This window comes from Ursus americanus, chromosome 9, assembly GCF_024610735.1.
Source record: "Ursus americanus isolate L20-20 chromosome 9, mUrsAme1.1.p, whole genome shotgun sequence".
NCBI lineage: Eukaryota > Metazoa > Chordata > Mammalia > Carnivora > Ursidae > Ursus > Ursus americanus.
Window position 1 is genome coordinate 45,749,161 of NC_142135.1, and position 17,347 is coordinate 45,766,507.

General features: G+C 36.1%; 1 long non-coding RNA gene across 1 annotated transcript; it reads left to right on the top strand.

The window, feature by feature from the left end:
• The first annotated feature begins 6,502 nt into the window (after positions 1 to 6,502).
• On the top strand, positions 6,503 to 15,948 carry LOC148109462 (uncharacterized). Its single transcript, XR_015725802.1, has 2 exons — positions 6,503 to 6,804; positions 13,335 to 15,948. It is a non-coding gene; the product is annotated as an uncharacterized LOC148109462 (long non-coding RNA).
• Positions 15,949 to 17,347: the final 1,399 nt, after the last annotated feature.

Consider the following 17,347-nt stretch of genomic DNA (forward strand, 5'->3'; position numbering starts at 1 on the left):
TCTATTTTTTACCAAGCTAGCTGAATGATCTTTGTAAAATGTAAGTTGTTCCAAATCACTTACTTGCCTAAAATGATTCAGAAGCTTTCTGTTGTGCTTAGAAAAAAATCCATACTTTTTGACACAGACTATAAAGCATGCATGATATTTTGGCTGCATAGCCCTTGCTAAAAAACAAAATTCAACTGAGTAAATTTGAAGACCTAATTGGCTTCATTCAGCATTTCATGAATTGGGCAGCACATTCCACTAGCAAGTAGAGAGGAGCTACAAGGAGCTGTACAAAATGGAGGGTTTTTATAAATAGAAAAGGGCCATAAAGTAAGTTTTCTAACAATGAGTGGATTGTTTCAGACTGTGTCACCTATCTTTGGGGGAAGTTCAGGGTCTGTTATGCAGATTACCTCACTGGCATTGACCGGGAAACTTCAGATTGACTGGTTAAAGGTCACATTTCTGGGAGAGGATGAAACTTCAATTAAGTCTTGGTTTGCTGTCCTGGGGGAAAGCAACTCAATTTTGCTCCCATTGTCTCTTGTTTAATACCCTTGTCTTGAGCACGCTATGAAGGTGTACACACGAGTTGTGTCTTTCCACAGTGTCAGCTTTATACAATCATAGAGCAAAGTTAAATCAAAACTATAAAGCAGGTTCAGGATTCCAAACTCCATGACAATTCACCATGTGCTTAAACTTGGCTTCTTCCACAGCACACAAAGCAGGACAGAGGACAAGCCACACAACAGACAGAATAACAGAAGGGTGCAGGAAGTTAATGAACCAATCATGAAATCTGTCTGTGGGTGTGCAGTGGAGATGAGGCCTCAGTCTGGTCTGGGTCGGCTCTCAGCACTTAACTGCTTCTGATGTTCAAGGAGTGAAGGATCTTGGTTCTGTTCAGAGATCAATCAGGCAGAGCCTTCCCGGGCAGTTGCCTTTTTTAAATGGTGAGATATAGAGGGATCAGGTCTGAAGAGTCTGACAGTTTGCTGCCGAAATCCTTCCCTTATAAAAGGAATTTAATCAGTTTTGGGTCTCTGCAGACCTCCTCTGGTTCTGCTCGTTATCAGTTCTGGGGTGTCAGCTGACGTTGGTCCCGGTGATACCTCCTGGCAGGGGTACCTTAACTGCTTGCGTCATTGCTTGACACAGGCTCCTGCTTGACATGAGAGACTCCATTTTGCTCTCTACAATGCTGAAACCTCATCTCATGCCATTTCCCCCTTGCTTGGGTTCCCTTTCACTGCCTACTTTTCAGTTCTTCAAATGTACTAAGCTGTGTTCCACTTCAAAGCCGTTATCGGAGCATCCTGCCACTTGGCTATCCTCATTTTCAGAGGGCATTTCCTCAAAGGGCCCTCCTTACTGCCTGTTATAAAATAGTTTTTCTTGTTATTCTCTCTTAAAACAACTTTTAAAGTACATTTCACATTTTGATGATGTGTGTTTATTTTTATGATTACTTGTCCCTCCCTGTGAATTGCCAGGTACATGTGAAGAGGGGCCATATCTTCTTGCTTTAGCACATTAGTGTAATGTTTTGCACATAATAGGTAAAAATAAAAACAAATAAAAATCTCATTGAGTAATTAGTGATAATATATGCTCCTTTGCTCTTTGGAATTAAAAAAATTTAAAATAGTATAGTAAAGTGAATCTATTTATTAGTCTTGAAGAAGGAAAGAATGTATATGTTGATAACATAATTTGGTATTCCAAAGAAGAAAGGAATACCACTACCTTATTTTTTAGATTATTTTTATTTGTTGGTAGTTAGCTTGTTGATTATCTGTCCCTCCCTGTTGACTGTAAGCTTCCTGATGGCAAGGCCTCTGTTGTTCATAGGTATATCTCCAGTATCTCTAAAAAATAATGATTTTAATATATAAAGGATATGTGGATTGGGTTACCTGGGTGGCTTGGTTGGTTGAGCATCAGTCTTTGGATTTCACCTCAGTTCATGATCTCAGGGTCATAAAATCAAGTCCCAAGTGGGGCACCCTGCTCAATGGGGAGTCTGCTTCTCTCTCTCTCTCTCTCTCTCTCTCTCTCTCTCTCTCTTTCTGTCCCTACCCACACTGGCACTCGCATTCTCTCTGTCTCTCTCAAATAAATAATTCTTTTAAAAGAATAATGAATGGATTTAAAAATTACTGTCGAAGAGTTGCAGAGGATGATGCACGTACAGAGAAATACAAATAACATTTAGGAACTTGCCATGTAAATTAGAACATAATTCTTTTTGGGGTTAGTTCTTGGCTCTTGGATAAACTTTTGTCCAGTGACAAATTTATTAAAATGATATATGGAAACTTGCATTATAAGTGAAACTTGTGGGTTTCAACCATGGGTAGGAGAAAGAATTGAACATCTGCTGTCCTAAATAACAATTCTATTAGAAATATTGCAATGGAAACCTTGTATTTGGGGAAGGATAATGTAATCAAGACTCTTCACCAAAGAGCCTTATTTATTACAGGATTCAGAAGGCAATTTCCTGGTTAGTACAACTTACATTCGTTCCTGTTTTTGACTTATACATCAAAGGGAATATCTCCTAGAAGTGTGAGGATATTAATTCTCTAATTCAAACACCCTAAATATTTGGCAGCCTTAAATTTGCACTAAGATACTGTCATATCTATACAGCAAATTTAAAAGGATGCCATATGTGGTTGTTTCTCAAACAAATAGTTCCTTAAATACTGCCTTCATACATACCTGTTCATTCATTTGTTTAACACTTACCTGTCACTGGTGTTTGGGAAATTTTGCATAAATGAGTATCTACTGCTTGAAACAATTATTTACAGTCCCTATAGACGTCCAGTGAATGGACTAGATCTTTCATTTTTAATCTTTAACTTCACATTAGCATTGTCTGGGGGCAGTTTTAAAATGATCTATCCCTAGGTCCACCAAAGGATCAAATATGGATTTTTTAAAGCTCCTATGAATAGCTGGTGTTGCTGGGTGAATTACTGTTATTTGTTAATGAAGCAGCCCTTCTTTCTTCATGCTCTTCTGAGCTGAGTTAATGTTCACTGAACACAAAATGGGACCGCTTAAGTGTCTGCCATTTTCTCCATTTGAGGCCATGAATACTAAGAGACTTTGCCTTTTTCACTTCTTTTCAGTCAGTTTTGTATTAGCTTTGTTTGATTTGTAAATATCCTTTTTAGTAGAGAATAGATAACAAGATGTGTTTTTCAATCCTCTACATCCAGTTGTGTTGTCTGTTAGTGAAAACTTGTGGTAGAACTGGACACAGTCAATACAGAGAATAGTTTCTGGTCAGACTCCACAAATCACTTGTATTATGCATAATACGTCACCTTGAGTTTCCACAGATTAAAATAGTCTAATGAATGAAATATTTATTAAAAGACTACTCTGCCAAATTAAGAATCCAGCAATTTATAGAATGAGAAAGTAGAGTGAGTATTAGGGGCCAGGAAAAATAGGCTTATGAGCTTCAGGATATTTTCTTTCCATCTTATTGTTAAATTCCCTTTCAGGTCCATCTTGTCATAATTTATTTATTATAATATGTATCCCCAGAGTGATGAAACTTTCCGTAATTGTGTGATTTTCAGCTGAAGTGTTGCATAAAGACAGAAAATGAGACTTTTTCCCTTGGTTGTGTGAGTGGTGATATTAGACGTTATTGGAAATGAGTAGAGTGTGTTAGGCTAAAGACAAGACAAAGACTGCCAGGAAAGCCATGTCAGTTCACGGTATTAATCTTGTCCTAAATGGTATTGAGCATGTGCCAGCATCCCTGGAACAAAGCCATTTATGTGGAAGCCAAGGAGAGGAAGAGCAGGTGGCCGGCAGAGGAGTCCAGGCACTTACAAAGCTGCCCCTGTTTAGTGGCCCAGCCTTGAAAAGCTGCCTTGCCGGCGGAACTGAGTGAATGAATCCCAATGTGATTGACACACTGTATCAGTGGATGCTTCTGACTCATCATTAGCATGCGCATGAAACCAGGAAATTTAAATGAATTGCCATAATCTTTGTACACCAGCTCAAAATGCCAGCCTGTTAAAAGTCGTTTCTTTTTTTCCAGTTAACTATATTTGGAGTAGATGGTTTGAGAGTTCACATTTGGCCCAACAAATTAATGGGGCTTCAACAATTCACTAAGCATAGTTGTTCTTCAGGGACAAGAAATTAAGGAGCAACGGCTAAGCTGATATTCAATCATGGCAGTTTTCTTTTAGTTGAGATCCCCATTAAAAGCCAATTTACTAATCCAATTCAGTATGGGTTAGTAAAAACATCCTTTGACCATATTTTTATAGCATCAATTATTCTTTTTTGTATCTTTACCAGATTCATGAATCATCTCTACTAATCATCATCTCCATGATATCTAGTTTCTTTTTTTAGCAAAAACCTTGGTGGACAATGTGCATGGGAAATTAGAATGTATAAGCGAGCAGTTTAAAGAAAAGCTACATACGGTGCATGGACCCAGAGATATTAGATAATGCCTTTGCTTCATGAAGTATTACGAGTTCCTATCAGGTTTAATATGCTGCTATTGAACATAACTTTTGAACAAAGTAGGGTTTCTTGGTAAATAAAGCTCTATTTTACAAATAACACGGGCATAGGCACACAGATGGCTCTGGCCTTGTTTATCTTTCCCTTTATCTCTGGAACCTTCTAAGGCTGCTCAGTGGGAGTCGGTATATAAAAACAACCAAACAGTGCTGATTAAAAAAAATAAATTAAAAATAAATGAAAAAGACTGCAGGTTTGGGAATAGATGGTGATGATGGTGGTGATTTAATTTGAAAAGTAGTGAGTATTTATGGTTCTGATCCTGGCATAAAAGGTAGATTTCCTGACTTTATTAAAGAGGATACTTCTTGCTCTTATCTGAGATTTCTCTGTGTCATTGTATTTGTTTTTCCCCCTTGTTATAAGTCTCTGAAAATCTGTCAATTAACAGTATTTTGGTGTACCTCTTTCTCCTCTTGTTAGTGTAACCACAAGTAGGGTGAAGGAGCTAAGGGCCACTCATAGAGTCACATGAATCAGTTCAGTAAGTGAAGTCCTTTCTAATACCTAGTTGCAACCAACTCTTTGAAAGGGTGGGGGATTTTATTAGGGTAGGATCATTTTGAAATATTGGAAGATAAATCAGACTTTGGGGAGATACTTCTTTGGGAAGCTTTCGTGGGAGACTTAATATAGCACCAAGACTCTGGATATTTGAGAATTAGAGGAAAGGGCATAGAAGAAGTTAGAAAGGGATCCAAAAAGAAATGCAGAAAAAAAATTTTATTTAAAAAAAGTATATATATTTTGCATGTACTGGATCAGGCTTCCAGAGATACATAATTTGGAAATGGCTTCAACAGGTCATAATACCAGAAGTGAAGAGAAAATTTTCTCACTTTTTTATTGCCTTCTCTTTTTAGTATCTCTCTCTTTTTTCCCCCTTCACTTGATTTTCTCCTTGTTAATAAAAAGACCATTCGTTGAGAGCCTAGCTTCAGAAAATATATACAAAAGCACATATTAAAGAGAATTGTGAAAAGTTGATGAGAAGGTTATAGTGACAATGACAAAAAAAATGATATTAACATCAGGGTGTGAAGGAAAAGGTGCTTCCAAGAATTTATCTCCCTAGATGAACCTTATGAAATGAGAAAGTGGCCGTGTCTCTGCTTTATACATCAGACACTGTGTTAGGTAGTTTATCAGACTTGTTCATTTAACCTTTAAAAGAACCCTGTGTGGTTAATATTATTCCACTCTTGCAGGAGACGGAAGATCACAGATATAAAGGAAATTGCCCAGGGTGACACAATGAGAGGTATTGTACCTAGAATTGAATATGATTCAAATGATGATGCACAACATTGTTTATGTGGGAAAATGTGACCTTAGAAATAACATTTAAAAGTACAGTCTGATTATATATTGGGGATGACCTGCTATGAAACTGTTTTAAAAAGGAGAAAAAGTACTTTGAATCAACATTATATATTTTAGAGTAACAAAATCTGTCACTTTTCTGGTTTTGAGGAAAGCGTTTGCAACAAAGTAAAATGATTTTGAAAGTTTATGTGCATTGTTCACGTTGATCACTGTACAAAGGCACCTTGCTAAGGGCATAAGTAGAGCCAAGGTCCAGCTTGTACTCTTCCATGAGGCCTTGAATTTAGAGGGTACCATTTTCTAATTGTTTTCTCTCCCCTAAAGGAGACACATTTTTCTGATTGTTTTTTCTCCCAAAGGGAGTTCCTTTTTCTATTTTTACAAAGACGAGCAGTGCTTCTTTCCATGATTCTCTTCTCTCTTGATAGCAGAACTACATGTTACTGTGATAGCAGAGGGCTCAATATGAAAGTCAGCCAAGCAGTGTCAACCAGATCTTAATAATTAAACCGTTTTAAAAGTTTAATCATTACACTGCCTGTTAAATCAGTTTCTTCCTTGAAATAGAAACTAGTATACACTCTCCTAAAGTCCCTGTTGCAAATCATGCATAAACACTAGCAGGCCATCCAGAAGAGACTGCTGTTTTTTGTTTTGTTTTGTTTTGTTTTTTAAGATTTTATTTATTTTATTTGACAGAGAGAGAGACAGCCAGCGAGAGAGGGAACACAAGTAGGGGGAGTGGGAGAGGAAGAAGCAGGCTCCCAGCGGAGGAGCCTCATGCGGGGCTCGATCCCAGGGATCCGGGATCACGCCCTGAGCTGAAGGCAGATGCTTAACGACTGAGCCACCCAGGCACCCCTGGAAGAGACTATTGTTAAGACAGAGCATGTCTGAGTTAACATTTCGGTAAGAGTGACCATGAAACAATTCTTTCAGATGCATAGGATACAGAAAAACAAATGCAGAAAAGATGTAATTTGGATAATTTAAAATATTCAGGCAATTAAATAAAAGAGCCCTTTAAAAATCAGGTTGGTATAAGGTGAGAAAAGTATTTAGGGAATAATAATTCAGGGTTTATTATTTTCCTACAAACATGGAGTAACTTCGAAACATTTTACGTGAGAAATGAGGCAATCATTTTGTTGTCTTTATGCAACTTTAATGTGGTTAATGCAAATTGATAGTGTTGCTAATTAAAATGACTGCATTTTTATCTAGATGGTTTTCTGGGTATAAAAACTGCACTTAATTGTAATATTAATGAAGTGTTTATAGACGTTTGGGTGGTATTTGTTTTGTTTTAAGGCAGCTTTATGATTATTACTTCTATTACATATATAAACATTTTCTCTATCTTAGCAATGAAAGTCCTTCCTTAAGTAATGAGAAACAACAAAAACCAGAATATATTACCCACTAAGGAAAAGTATTTGAGCATCATAAAGTGAATACACAAAACCTCAACATATAGAATTCTTTAAATAAAAGAAAATCTATTTTGTTTCAGTGGCCAGTAATGAACATTAAAGCCAGCAAACCAAAAATCCTTTGTGACTGTTTAAGTGAAGACAAATTGACAATTAAAGGCTGCAAAGTACATTTGAGACTGCCTCATTAATATTAATTTTAGATACATAGAAGGATCAGCACATTGTAAGAAACACTGTAGGGTGTATTGAAGGAAAGGAAAAAAAAATTGGGCTATTTCTTCACATTTTATAATTTAGAGAAGTGCAATTTACAGAAAAATGTTTGAATTATTCAGATATTTTAAAATGGATTTTCAGAGTTGGCACATAAATCCAGTTAGAGAAAAATTAAATCTGTATTAGACATAATGAATTCAAGAATAATACAGTTGGGTATTTCTGATGTAGAAGTGTGTGTGTGTGTGTGTGTGGTTCATTTGTTTTCACTTTTGTTTTTCAGAGACTTACAGTACATTTGAACTTCACTGTGGTGATGTTCACTATAAAAGTCAGATTCAGAGTTAGATTCTAGCTCCCTGGACTAAACTAGCTCTCTACATTGTAACAAATAACTTCTCTGAGCTTTAATATCTTCATCTATACATTGGGACTCAACCAGGCTCTTGTACTGATTGATTAAGATAATGCCCATGAATACTCTGAGTAGAAAGCAGAAATAGCACATATTTATTTAACTCCATTTAATATAGTTCAATTTAATAAAAGTGGAGTACTGTATAAAAGCTGCAGTTCTTGTCTCGGTGATTTACATTTTATAATATTTACAGCCTTTTTTATGAAGTGTGCATGAGATATTTTTTAAAATAGAAATAAGAGTTGTCGGATTGAATAGATCTATCTGAAATCTCTTAGCACGTGGTAGCATTGGGTTGATCGGACTCCAAAGTCTGTGCTGACCACTCCATCATGCAGTTTCATATTTATGAAGCATGATTCAAGTTAAAGTAATCTCTATGAAGAGACATTGACTGTAAAATAGTCCCACTTGGATTCTTTCAATAGAATATTTGTGTTTAAAACACCAAAGGGACCTGTTGTAGGATAATTTCAGTAGAAGTGGTTCTAGCTATTATTAAAGTGTTAAGAGAAATAATATCATCAGGTTGCATAATCTGTATAGTGTAGAGAAGTGGCCTAAAAAAAGTGAGGATGGAATTGCTTTGGAAAATTCTTGGATGGGGGTAGAGATTGCTTAAGTAATTATTTGAAATGTTGAAAGGGTGAGAAAAAGAATTATAATCAAATTGGGTGGGAAAATAATGCTCAAATCAAGACTCCATTAGGATGCCCTGATACAGTGCTTAGTGATGCAAACATTTTTCAGCCAGGGATGCTTGTGACCATAAGCCAAGAGGTAGTATAGCAAAGTGGACATGAGTTGTTTTTTTTGTTTGTTTGTTTGTTTGTTTGTTTTTGCCTACTGCCTGAGTTTATAGCCCAACTTCAGCGGATACTAATTGTGTTTTGTAGGTTAAATTACCCAGCCCCTCTATAGTTCAGTGTTGTTTTCTCTCATGTAGATTGGGGATAATGATATTACTTCTCCATAGTTTTATTATGAAGATTAAATCACCTATTAGATGTAAAAAGGATGGGATAATATTTGACAAATAGAAATATCTCCTGGAAAATAGTTAGCATTTGATAAATATTTGCTGTTCTTATTATTTTTATTGCTATTTTTTTATTATGAGATCCTTAAGAGTTTCTGTATTCTTTCTCATTTTCATTTCACTCTTAAAACCCACTGCAGCCAGCCTTTTGTCATCAGCCCTCCTTTAAGCATTCTTTACAAGTTTACCAATAAATTCCAGTTACATAATCCAGAAAAACTTTTTTAATACTTTTCTTTTTTGACCTCTCAGTAGTATTTGTAATGTTGATCTATTTTTTTCTCTTTGAAACTGTCTTCCTGTGGAAATCTGTTAGTAGACTTCATGCGTTTTAAGAATGCCATGATACATGTCCAGCCTTTAGCAATGTGTCTGGTACACAGATATGCTATATGCTAGTATGTAGTTGTATTATTTTTATTTTGCCTATCTTTATGTGAAAGTTCTGTACTTCTCATTATCTTCTCAATAAAACCTCTCATCCGTCACACCGATGTCATAGCAGATGCCATGGTGTATTCTTTTACCTACCATAGAGCTTGCCAGAGAGCAGGCTCTCATTGTATACCTGTTGATTCCATAAATACTCAAAAACCTGCACACAGATGTTTATAGCAGCTTTATTCATAATTGCCAAAATTTCAAAGCAACCAAGGTGTCTCTTTTCCATAGGTGAATGGATTGATAAATGGGTTCATCCAGACTGTCGCATATCATTCAGCACTAAAAACAAAAGAGATGTCAAGCCATGAAAAGACAGGGAGGAACTTTAAATGCATATTACTAAGTGAAGGAAGCCAATCTGAAAAGGCATGTACTATATATTTTTTTTAATGATTTTTTATTATATTATGTTAGTCACCATACAGTACATCCCTGGTTTCCGATGTAAAGCTCGATGATTCATTAGTTGCGTATAACACCCAGTGCACCATGCAATACGTGTCCTCCTTACTACCCATCACCGGTCTATCCCATTCCCCCACCCCCCTCCCCTCTGAGGCCCTCAGTTTGTTTCTCATAGTCCATAGTCTCTCATGTTTCATTCCCCCTTCTGATTACCCCCCCTTTCTTTATCCCTTTCTTCCCCTACCGATCATCCTAGTTCTTATGTTCCATAGATGAGAGAAATCATATGATAGTTGTCTTTCTCTGCTTGACTTATTTCACTTAGCATTATCTCCTCCAGTGCCATCCATGTTGCAGCAAATGTTGAGAATTCGTTCTTTCTGATTGCTGAGTAATATTCCATTGTATATATGGACCACAACTTCTTAATCCAGTCATCTGTTGAAGGGCATCTCGGCTCCTTCCACGATTTAGCCACTGTGGACATTGATGCAATGAACATTGGGGTGCATATGGCCCTTCTCTTCACTACGTCTGTATCTTTGGGGTAAACACCCAGTAGTGCAATGGCTGGGTCATAGGGTAGCTCAATTTTCAACTTTTTAAGGGACCTCCACACTGTTTTCCAGAGTGGCTGTACCAACTTGCATTCCCACCAACAATGTAGGAGGGATCCCCTTTCTTCACATCCTCTCCAGCAATTGTTGTTTCTTGCCTTGTCTATTTTTGCCATTCTAACTGGCGTAAGGTGGTATCTCAGTGTGGTTTTGATTTGAATTTCCTTGATGGCTAATGATTTTGAACATTTTTCATGTGTCTGTTAGCCATCTGTATGTCTTCATTGGAAAAGTGTCTGTTCATATCTTCTGCCCATTTTTTGATTTGTTTATTTGTTTCTTGTGTATTGAGTTTGAGAAGTTCTTTGTAGATCTTGGATACCAGTCCTTTATCTGTAGTGTCATCTGCAAATATATTCTCCCATTCCGTGGGCTGCCTCTTAGTTTTTTTGACTGTTTCCTTGGCTGTGCAGAAGCTTTTTATCTTGATGAAGTCCCATAAGTTCATTTTATCTTTTGTTTCTCTTGCCTTTGGGGATGTGTCATGAAAAAGGTTGCTTTGGCCGATGTTGTAGAGGTTGCTGCCTATGTTCTCCTCTAGAATTTTGATGGATTCCTGTCTCACATCGAGGTCTTTCATCCATTTGGAGTTTACCTTTGTGTATGGTGTGAGAGAGTGGTCAAGTTTCATTCTTTTGCATGTAGCTGTCCAATTTTCCCAGCACCATTTATTGAAGAGACTGTCTTTTTTCCACCGGATGTTTTTTCCTGCTTTATCAAATATTAGTTGCCCAAAGAGTCGAGGGTCCATTTCTGGGTTCTCTATTCTGTTCCATTGGTCTATGTGTCTGTTTTTGTGCCAGTACCATGCTGTCTTTGTGATCACAGCTTTGTAGTACAGCTCGAAATCCGGCATTGTGATGTCCCCAGCTTTGTTTTTCCTTTTCAACAGTTCCTTGGAGATTCGGGGCCTTTTCTGTTTCCATACAAATTTAAGGACTATTTGTTCCAGTTCTTTGAAAAATGTCCTCGGTATTTTGATCAGGATAGCATTGAAAGTGTAGATTGCTCTGGGTAGCGTGGACATTTTAACTATGTTAATTCTTCCGATCCATGAGCATGGAATATTTTTCCATCTTTTTATGTCTTCCTCAATGTCAGAAAAGGCATGTACTATGTGATTCCAACTTTATGTAATTCAGGAAAAGGTAAAATTATGGAGACAGCAGAAAGATCAGTGATTGCCAGGAGTTTTGAGGAGGAGGAAGGGATGAATAGGAGAGCACGGAAGACTTTTAGGACAGTGAAACGATTCCATATGACATCGTAATGTGGAATAATTTCACTGCCTGTGTCATACACATCATTACGTATTTGTGAAAATTCATGGCATGTGCAACGCTGAGAGTGAACCCTAATGTAACCTGTCAACATTGGGTGATTATGATATGTCAGTGTGTGTTTGTTTATTGGTTATAACAAATGTATCGCTCTGGTGCAGTATGTTGATAATGGAAGAAGAGGTGTGTCTGAGGTGAACAGGGAGTATACGGGAGCTCTATACTCCCTGCTCAATTTCATTGTGAATCTAAAACAGCTCTAAAAAATAAATTTATTAAAAATAAGCAATCACATCTTATGGGGACAGGTTGATCAGTGAAGATTTCCCAGGGCAAACAACATTTGAAGTGGAGTTTGAAGCATTAATAAATAGAATGCTAGGGAGGCAAAAGAAAAGAAGGCATCTCCAGCAAAGGGAACAGCCCACGTAAGTGTTTGGAGGCTTGAAAAAACATTTTGAGTTTAGAAGAGAAATAGCATAGACAGATTAGTCAAATTAGTATTACTGGAATATAATTTAGCTAAACAAATACCCGTAATTTTAAAAATTGATATAATCTGTAAGTCTCTAACTCAAACTTAATCTTCTTAAATCAGTCCGTATATTTTGATTATTTTTTCTTATCGGAATATAGTCACCAATTATAAACATAAGGTAAAAATATTTTGATAAGCTGACAATTGATGAACCTAAATGCTTCTGGCTTCAGTTGAGGAAAGAGTCCTTTTGATCTGTTCACGAGAAAACAAGGACCCTCTGACTCATACAGCTTCCTTTGTTTATCTGAAGACCATGGTTATAATCCACTGAAAGAGACACTGTAGTTCACTAAAATGACATCCTGTGGCCTCAAAAGGAGATTTTGATTCAGTTCCTACAGGACATAAAGTGTTTTTACAGGCTTTACAAGAAAGCACTGTTCAAGTTGTAACACTAAGGTTTTTTTCATCCCATAGAGGATAAAATTTTATGGCAAAAGAGTATTTACTCATCTCCTCTCACAACAGTTAGAGAGCAGAGTCCCAAGAGAGGGTAGTTTAGATAGAACACTTGTAAGTAGAACTAATCCTGGTAAGATACCATCCAAAGTAAAAGTACTAGAGCACAACATAGTGAATCATTTTTTTCTACAGACTATTTTTGGGTTATTCAGCTTTATGAATGTACCCATTGATGCTATCCTTGAGTTAAGGAAGCATTTTAAAACATGAAATATTATGGAAAGTTTGTAATACACAGTTTATGTGTGTATGGGGGGTGTTTTTAATGGGACAAAATCAAGCCTTGAATAGCTTCTCATTCACTGTTTATTCGTTGCTTCCTTCTTTCATAAAATGATTATGAAAAGACTCCATATGCATAGCACTGGGGAGAGGACCTTGAGGACAGTAGCTATGGAATCTTCTCTCAAATGCTGCTTATACTTTAAAGGGAGTTTAAGTATGCTGGCTTTGTTCTGACCAAATGTGCAAGCATATTGAGTGCATATCATATTTTGACTGCTAATATTAATTACATATTATAAAATGTATCCAAATACACTTTTAAACTGTTCTACATGTCATTTATTGTGCTAATACAGCAGAGAAACAAACATTCAGAAATGAGATGTTTTGAATGCTCAGAATCATTTGGAAGCTCCTAATAAAGTGACTGACTACTTTCTGTAAGTAGCTTTTTTATTATAATAAATTAAGTAAGTAATTAAGATTTGTCATTTTTTTATTGTTCTTGATCTTCTGAATGAGTATAGCATAAGAACTGGTAGTTTTAAAAATTCTTTCTCATCATTAGAAATTTACTTCTTGATAGAAGGAAAAATAAACGAAGAAAAGAAAGAGGTAAGATAGACTGCTGAATATTGAAATAGAGAATTTTCTCACTGTGAATGAATGATAATATCCTTTTCCTTAACACTTTCAGAACCCAGATCAAGAAGAGATTTTCTTAAGAACTGTGTGGCTTAAGTAACAATGATTCTTATTAGAGATATTGATGGGGTCTCTTTTTGTTTTGTTTATTCTAGACATATGTTTGTATTATAGATATTTCTTTTGAAAGTGAAATAGTTTATATGGCAAATTTCAGCAATAACAAACCTAAGATATCATAGAAAATAATTGACTTTTATTTTCTTTCAAACAATTCGTGGAATAAATCATAATAATCAGTGAATTGAACATCTGAAGATGGTACTACTTTGGATATACAAACATCCCATAATTTTAAATACTATAATATTTCATACCATCCATCTCACAGAAACTATTAACTAGCCATTTCCCATCTGTGTACAGTGACAGGTCATCCAGATGGTATTGATGTTTGCTCAAAAGATGTCTTTGAACATCTGTTGTATTGAACATTAAAGCTTTTTTTTCTTTTGATCAAAAATTGTTTTTTTGCCTTTGTTATACCATGGATAATCTAAATAAATCCATACTAGAGGACAGAAAAGCTGCCGGTTTTTCCTGTTGAGGGTCAGAGAGAGCAAATAATAAGTGTAAAAATAAAGGGAAAAAAAAGGAATCTAAATTGTCATTTATGAGTTTTATAAAATTGTGAAAATATGAATCCAAGATCAACTGTCTGTCTAGTTTTTTTAAATGTTGATTTCAGTGTTCAGGTTGAGCCAGTGGTATGTTGGTAAAATGGCTTTCTGGAAAGGAAAAAACCCATTGTTATCACCACCACCACAACAAAAAACAAGCTCGGATTTGTTGTAGTATTTGCCAATTTCCATGGTATAAATACTCCCACTATGGTGATTTGAAGTTAACAGTGATTCAACAGCTTCTCACAAAATTCTTGATTTTTAACAATTAGCCGTTGTGAATCAGTAAGAGCTAACTCCCAGAACTCCACTCATTGTATCCATGATAGAAATAACATATGCTTCTTCTCATAAAGGCTGGTATAAAGTTCAGTTTGTTCTACATAAACAGATGTTTCAGTTTACCTTCCTCTTGAGTAGCCACTTTTAATTGCTATAGAATCTGCTACCCAGGTAGCATATACATTTGAGTAATGTAGTTAGTTACCCAGTTGCTCGCCTTCTCCATTTTCCTCCAGTAAATGTTCATTGCTTATTAATGGAATGTGGGTGCTAGAATGCTTGGAGGGAGGTTGAATTTGAAGATTATAAAAAATGCTGCAAAATAGAGACACCACTTGACCTATATAATTTGTATTTCATTTGACTTTTTTTGAACTTGTACTAAAATTTGACATCACTAACCCCATGATGTATCCATAATACATAAGGCCAGTAAAATATCTTATTATTCTATAATTCAAACCAGTCACTTCCTTTATAACATCAAGGTCATTGTTATTATGGACAGTCCAATAAAAAATTTTCAAAAGGAAAATGATATTATGAATACTGAGTTATCAGTTTTAGTTTACAATAATTTTATGAAGACCTTGACCCTCGTTTTATTTTTTGAAGGGCTAGTCCTCAGGGGTCCAAAATGTTATCTGAGCCTTTCTTTTAAAAATAAAATTGAATATATTAGTTGCAGAACATATTCTACAATTTAGCAGCTTAAAATAGTAATAAACATTTATTAGCTCCCACAGTTCCTGTGGGTCACAAATTTAGGAGAGGTCTAGCAGGGTGCTTCTGGCTTTGGGTCTCTCATGAAGTTGCAGTCAAGATGTCTGCCAGGGCTACAGTCATTGAAAGTCTGACTGTGATTGTAGGATCTGCTTCCAGTATGACTCGTCTGTGACTGGCTAGATGGTACTGGCAGTTGGAGAAATCATAGTCCCTTGCCACATGAGCCTCTTCAAAGGGCTACTTGACTGTCTCACAACATGACAGCTTTCCTTTAGAGCAAGTGGTCCTAGAGAGAGCAGGGTGGAAGTAACAGTGTTCTCTATGACTTGTGCTCAGAATCCGAATATTGCAATTTCCACACCATCTTAGTGGTCATACAGATCAGCCCTGTGAGAGGAGACCACACTAGAGGATGAGGATGAGAAAGATGAGAATCGTTGGGGGCCTCTTGGACCACATGGAGGTTTTGTTTTGCTTTAGACAAGGTTTTCAGAAAGGTGCCCTGATGATCAGGATTTTCAGTCAACTAAGCCAACAGAGTGATAGGCCAAAAGATTTCAATGAATCTTAAGTGGCACTATCCAATGTGTATATATGAAATATAAAAATTCTCATGAAGTCCTTTTTTTTTTTTCGCCTTGATAGTTCTTTCTTTAAAAAATAAATGAACATGGTCAGTGATTGACTCAGAGGGCAGCAGCAGGGCTTCTGTTTCCTTTGTGCAGTAGTAGAGCAGAACAGCACAATCCCCAAAGCCGAACTATCTATATTGAAAACCCAACTCTTCCATTCGCTAGCTGGGTGACCTTGAACAATTAAATAGCTCTCTGCCTTAGTTTCCTTATTTGAAAAATCCTAGATAGAACCAGTTTACAAGATGATTTTTAGGATTGGACTATTTAGCATACATAGTGTGCTTGGGAGAATGCCAGCACATAACAAATGCTGTATACATTTTGGCTGGTTTTTTCCTCATTGAGTTGCTAGTGTTAGACTCTGTAAAAAATATCTACCGTTTTTTGGAGGAGGTAGACCTACTATATGTCACAGATTTTCTTAATTCCTCATGGCAAAGCTGCAACATAGGTTGTCATTTTCATCTTACACATGAAGAAGCTGAGATGAATCATGGTAGGGTGCTAGCTTAAATGAGACAGTCAGAATGGATTGGGCCCAGATTTATTTTGTTTTTCTGATTCTGAGGGTATTTCTGGGGTTTAGCACAAAAGACTTTTAAAGATTTTGCCAACAATTGTACACATTAAAACTTCAGTTTTGTCAACTGCCCCATCTTATGGGTAAAATAGTTACTTAGGTTATACCAGATTTTTGGTTTGATCTCAATATTCTCTATCTACTCTCTTGCCAAAATCTGCTTTTCCAGGGCAGGTTTAGTCTATTTCCAAATCAAATGTCTCCTTCACTAATATTTTCCTCATAACCTTGATGCTGTGCATTGATAATAATGTGATTACATACTTTAACATATCTAAAAGCATAACAACATTGATATTAGGAACAACATATGCCATTTACATTCATTTTTAATGTCTGAGTACTGACTTTCAAATATTAGTTAACATTGTAGATATAATATGGAATGAAATATTTTTTTGTGCTTTTTACGGTAAAATTCAATCCATTTAGTATAAATTATATTTAATGTCATAAGATTGTGAAAAATTCTAAGAGAAGAGAGCACAAGCAGGGGGAGTGACAGAGGGAGAAGGAGAAGCAGGCTCCCGAAATCCCAGGACAGTGGGATCATGACCTGAGCTGAAGGCAGATGCTTAACTGACTGAGCCCCTCAGGCACTCCTATGAAGAACATTGAACAAGTACACATTCACAAAAATTAATAATTTGAGGCAGAATAATACAGATGATATTAAAATAAAATTTTATAATTTATATGTTTGCTTGTTTGTAAGCTATGTCTGTTAGACATTAGATAATATCATTCACAATATTAAAAAAATTAAGCAGTCTTTGATTTTTTAATTAATTTCATTAAGCCACAAGGCCTGTCAGTAA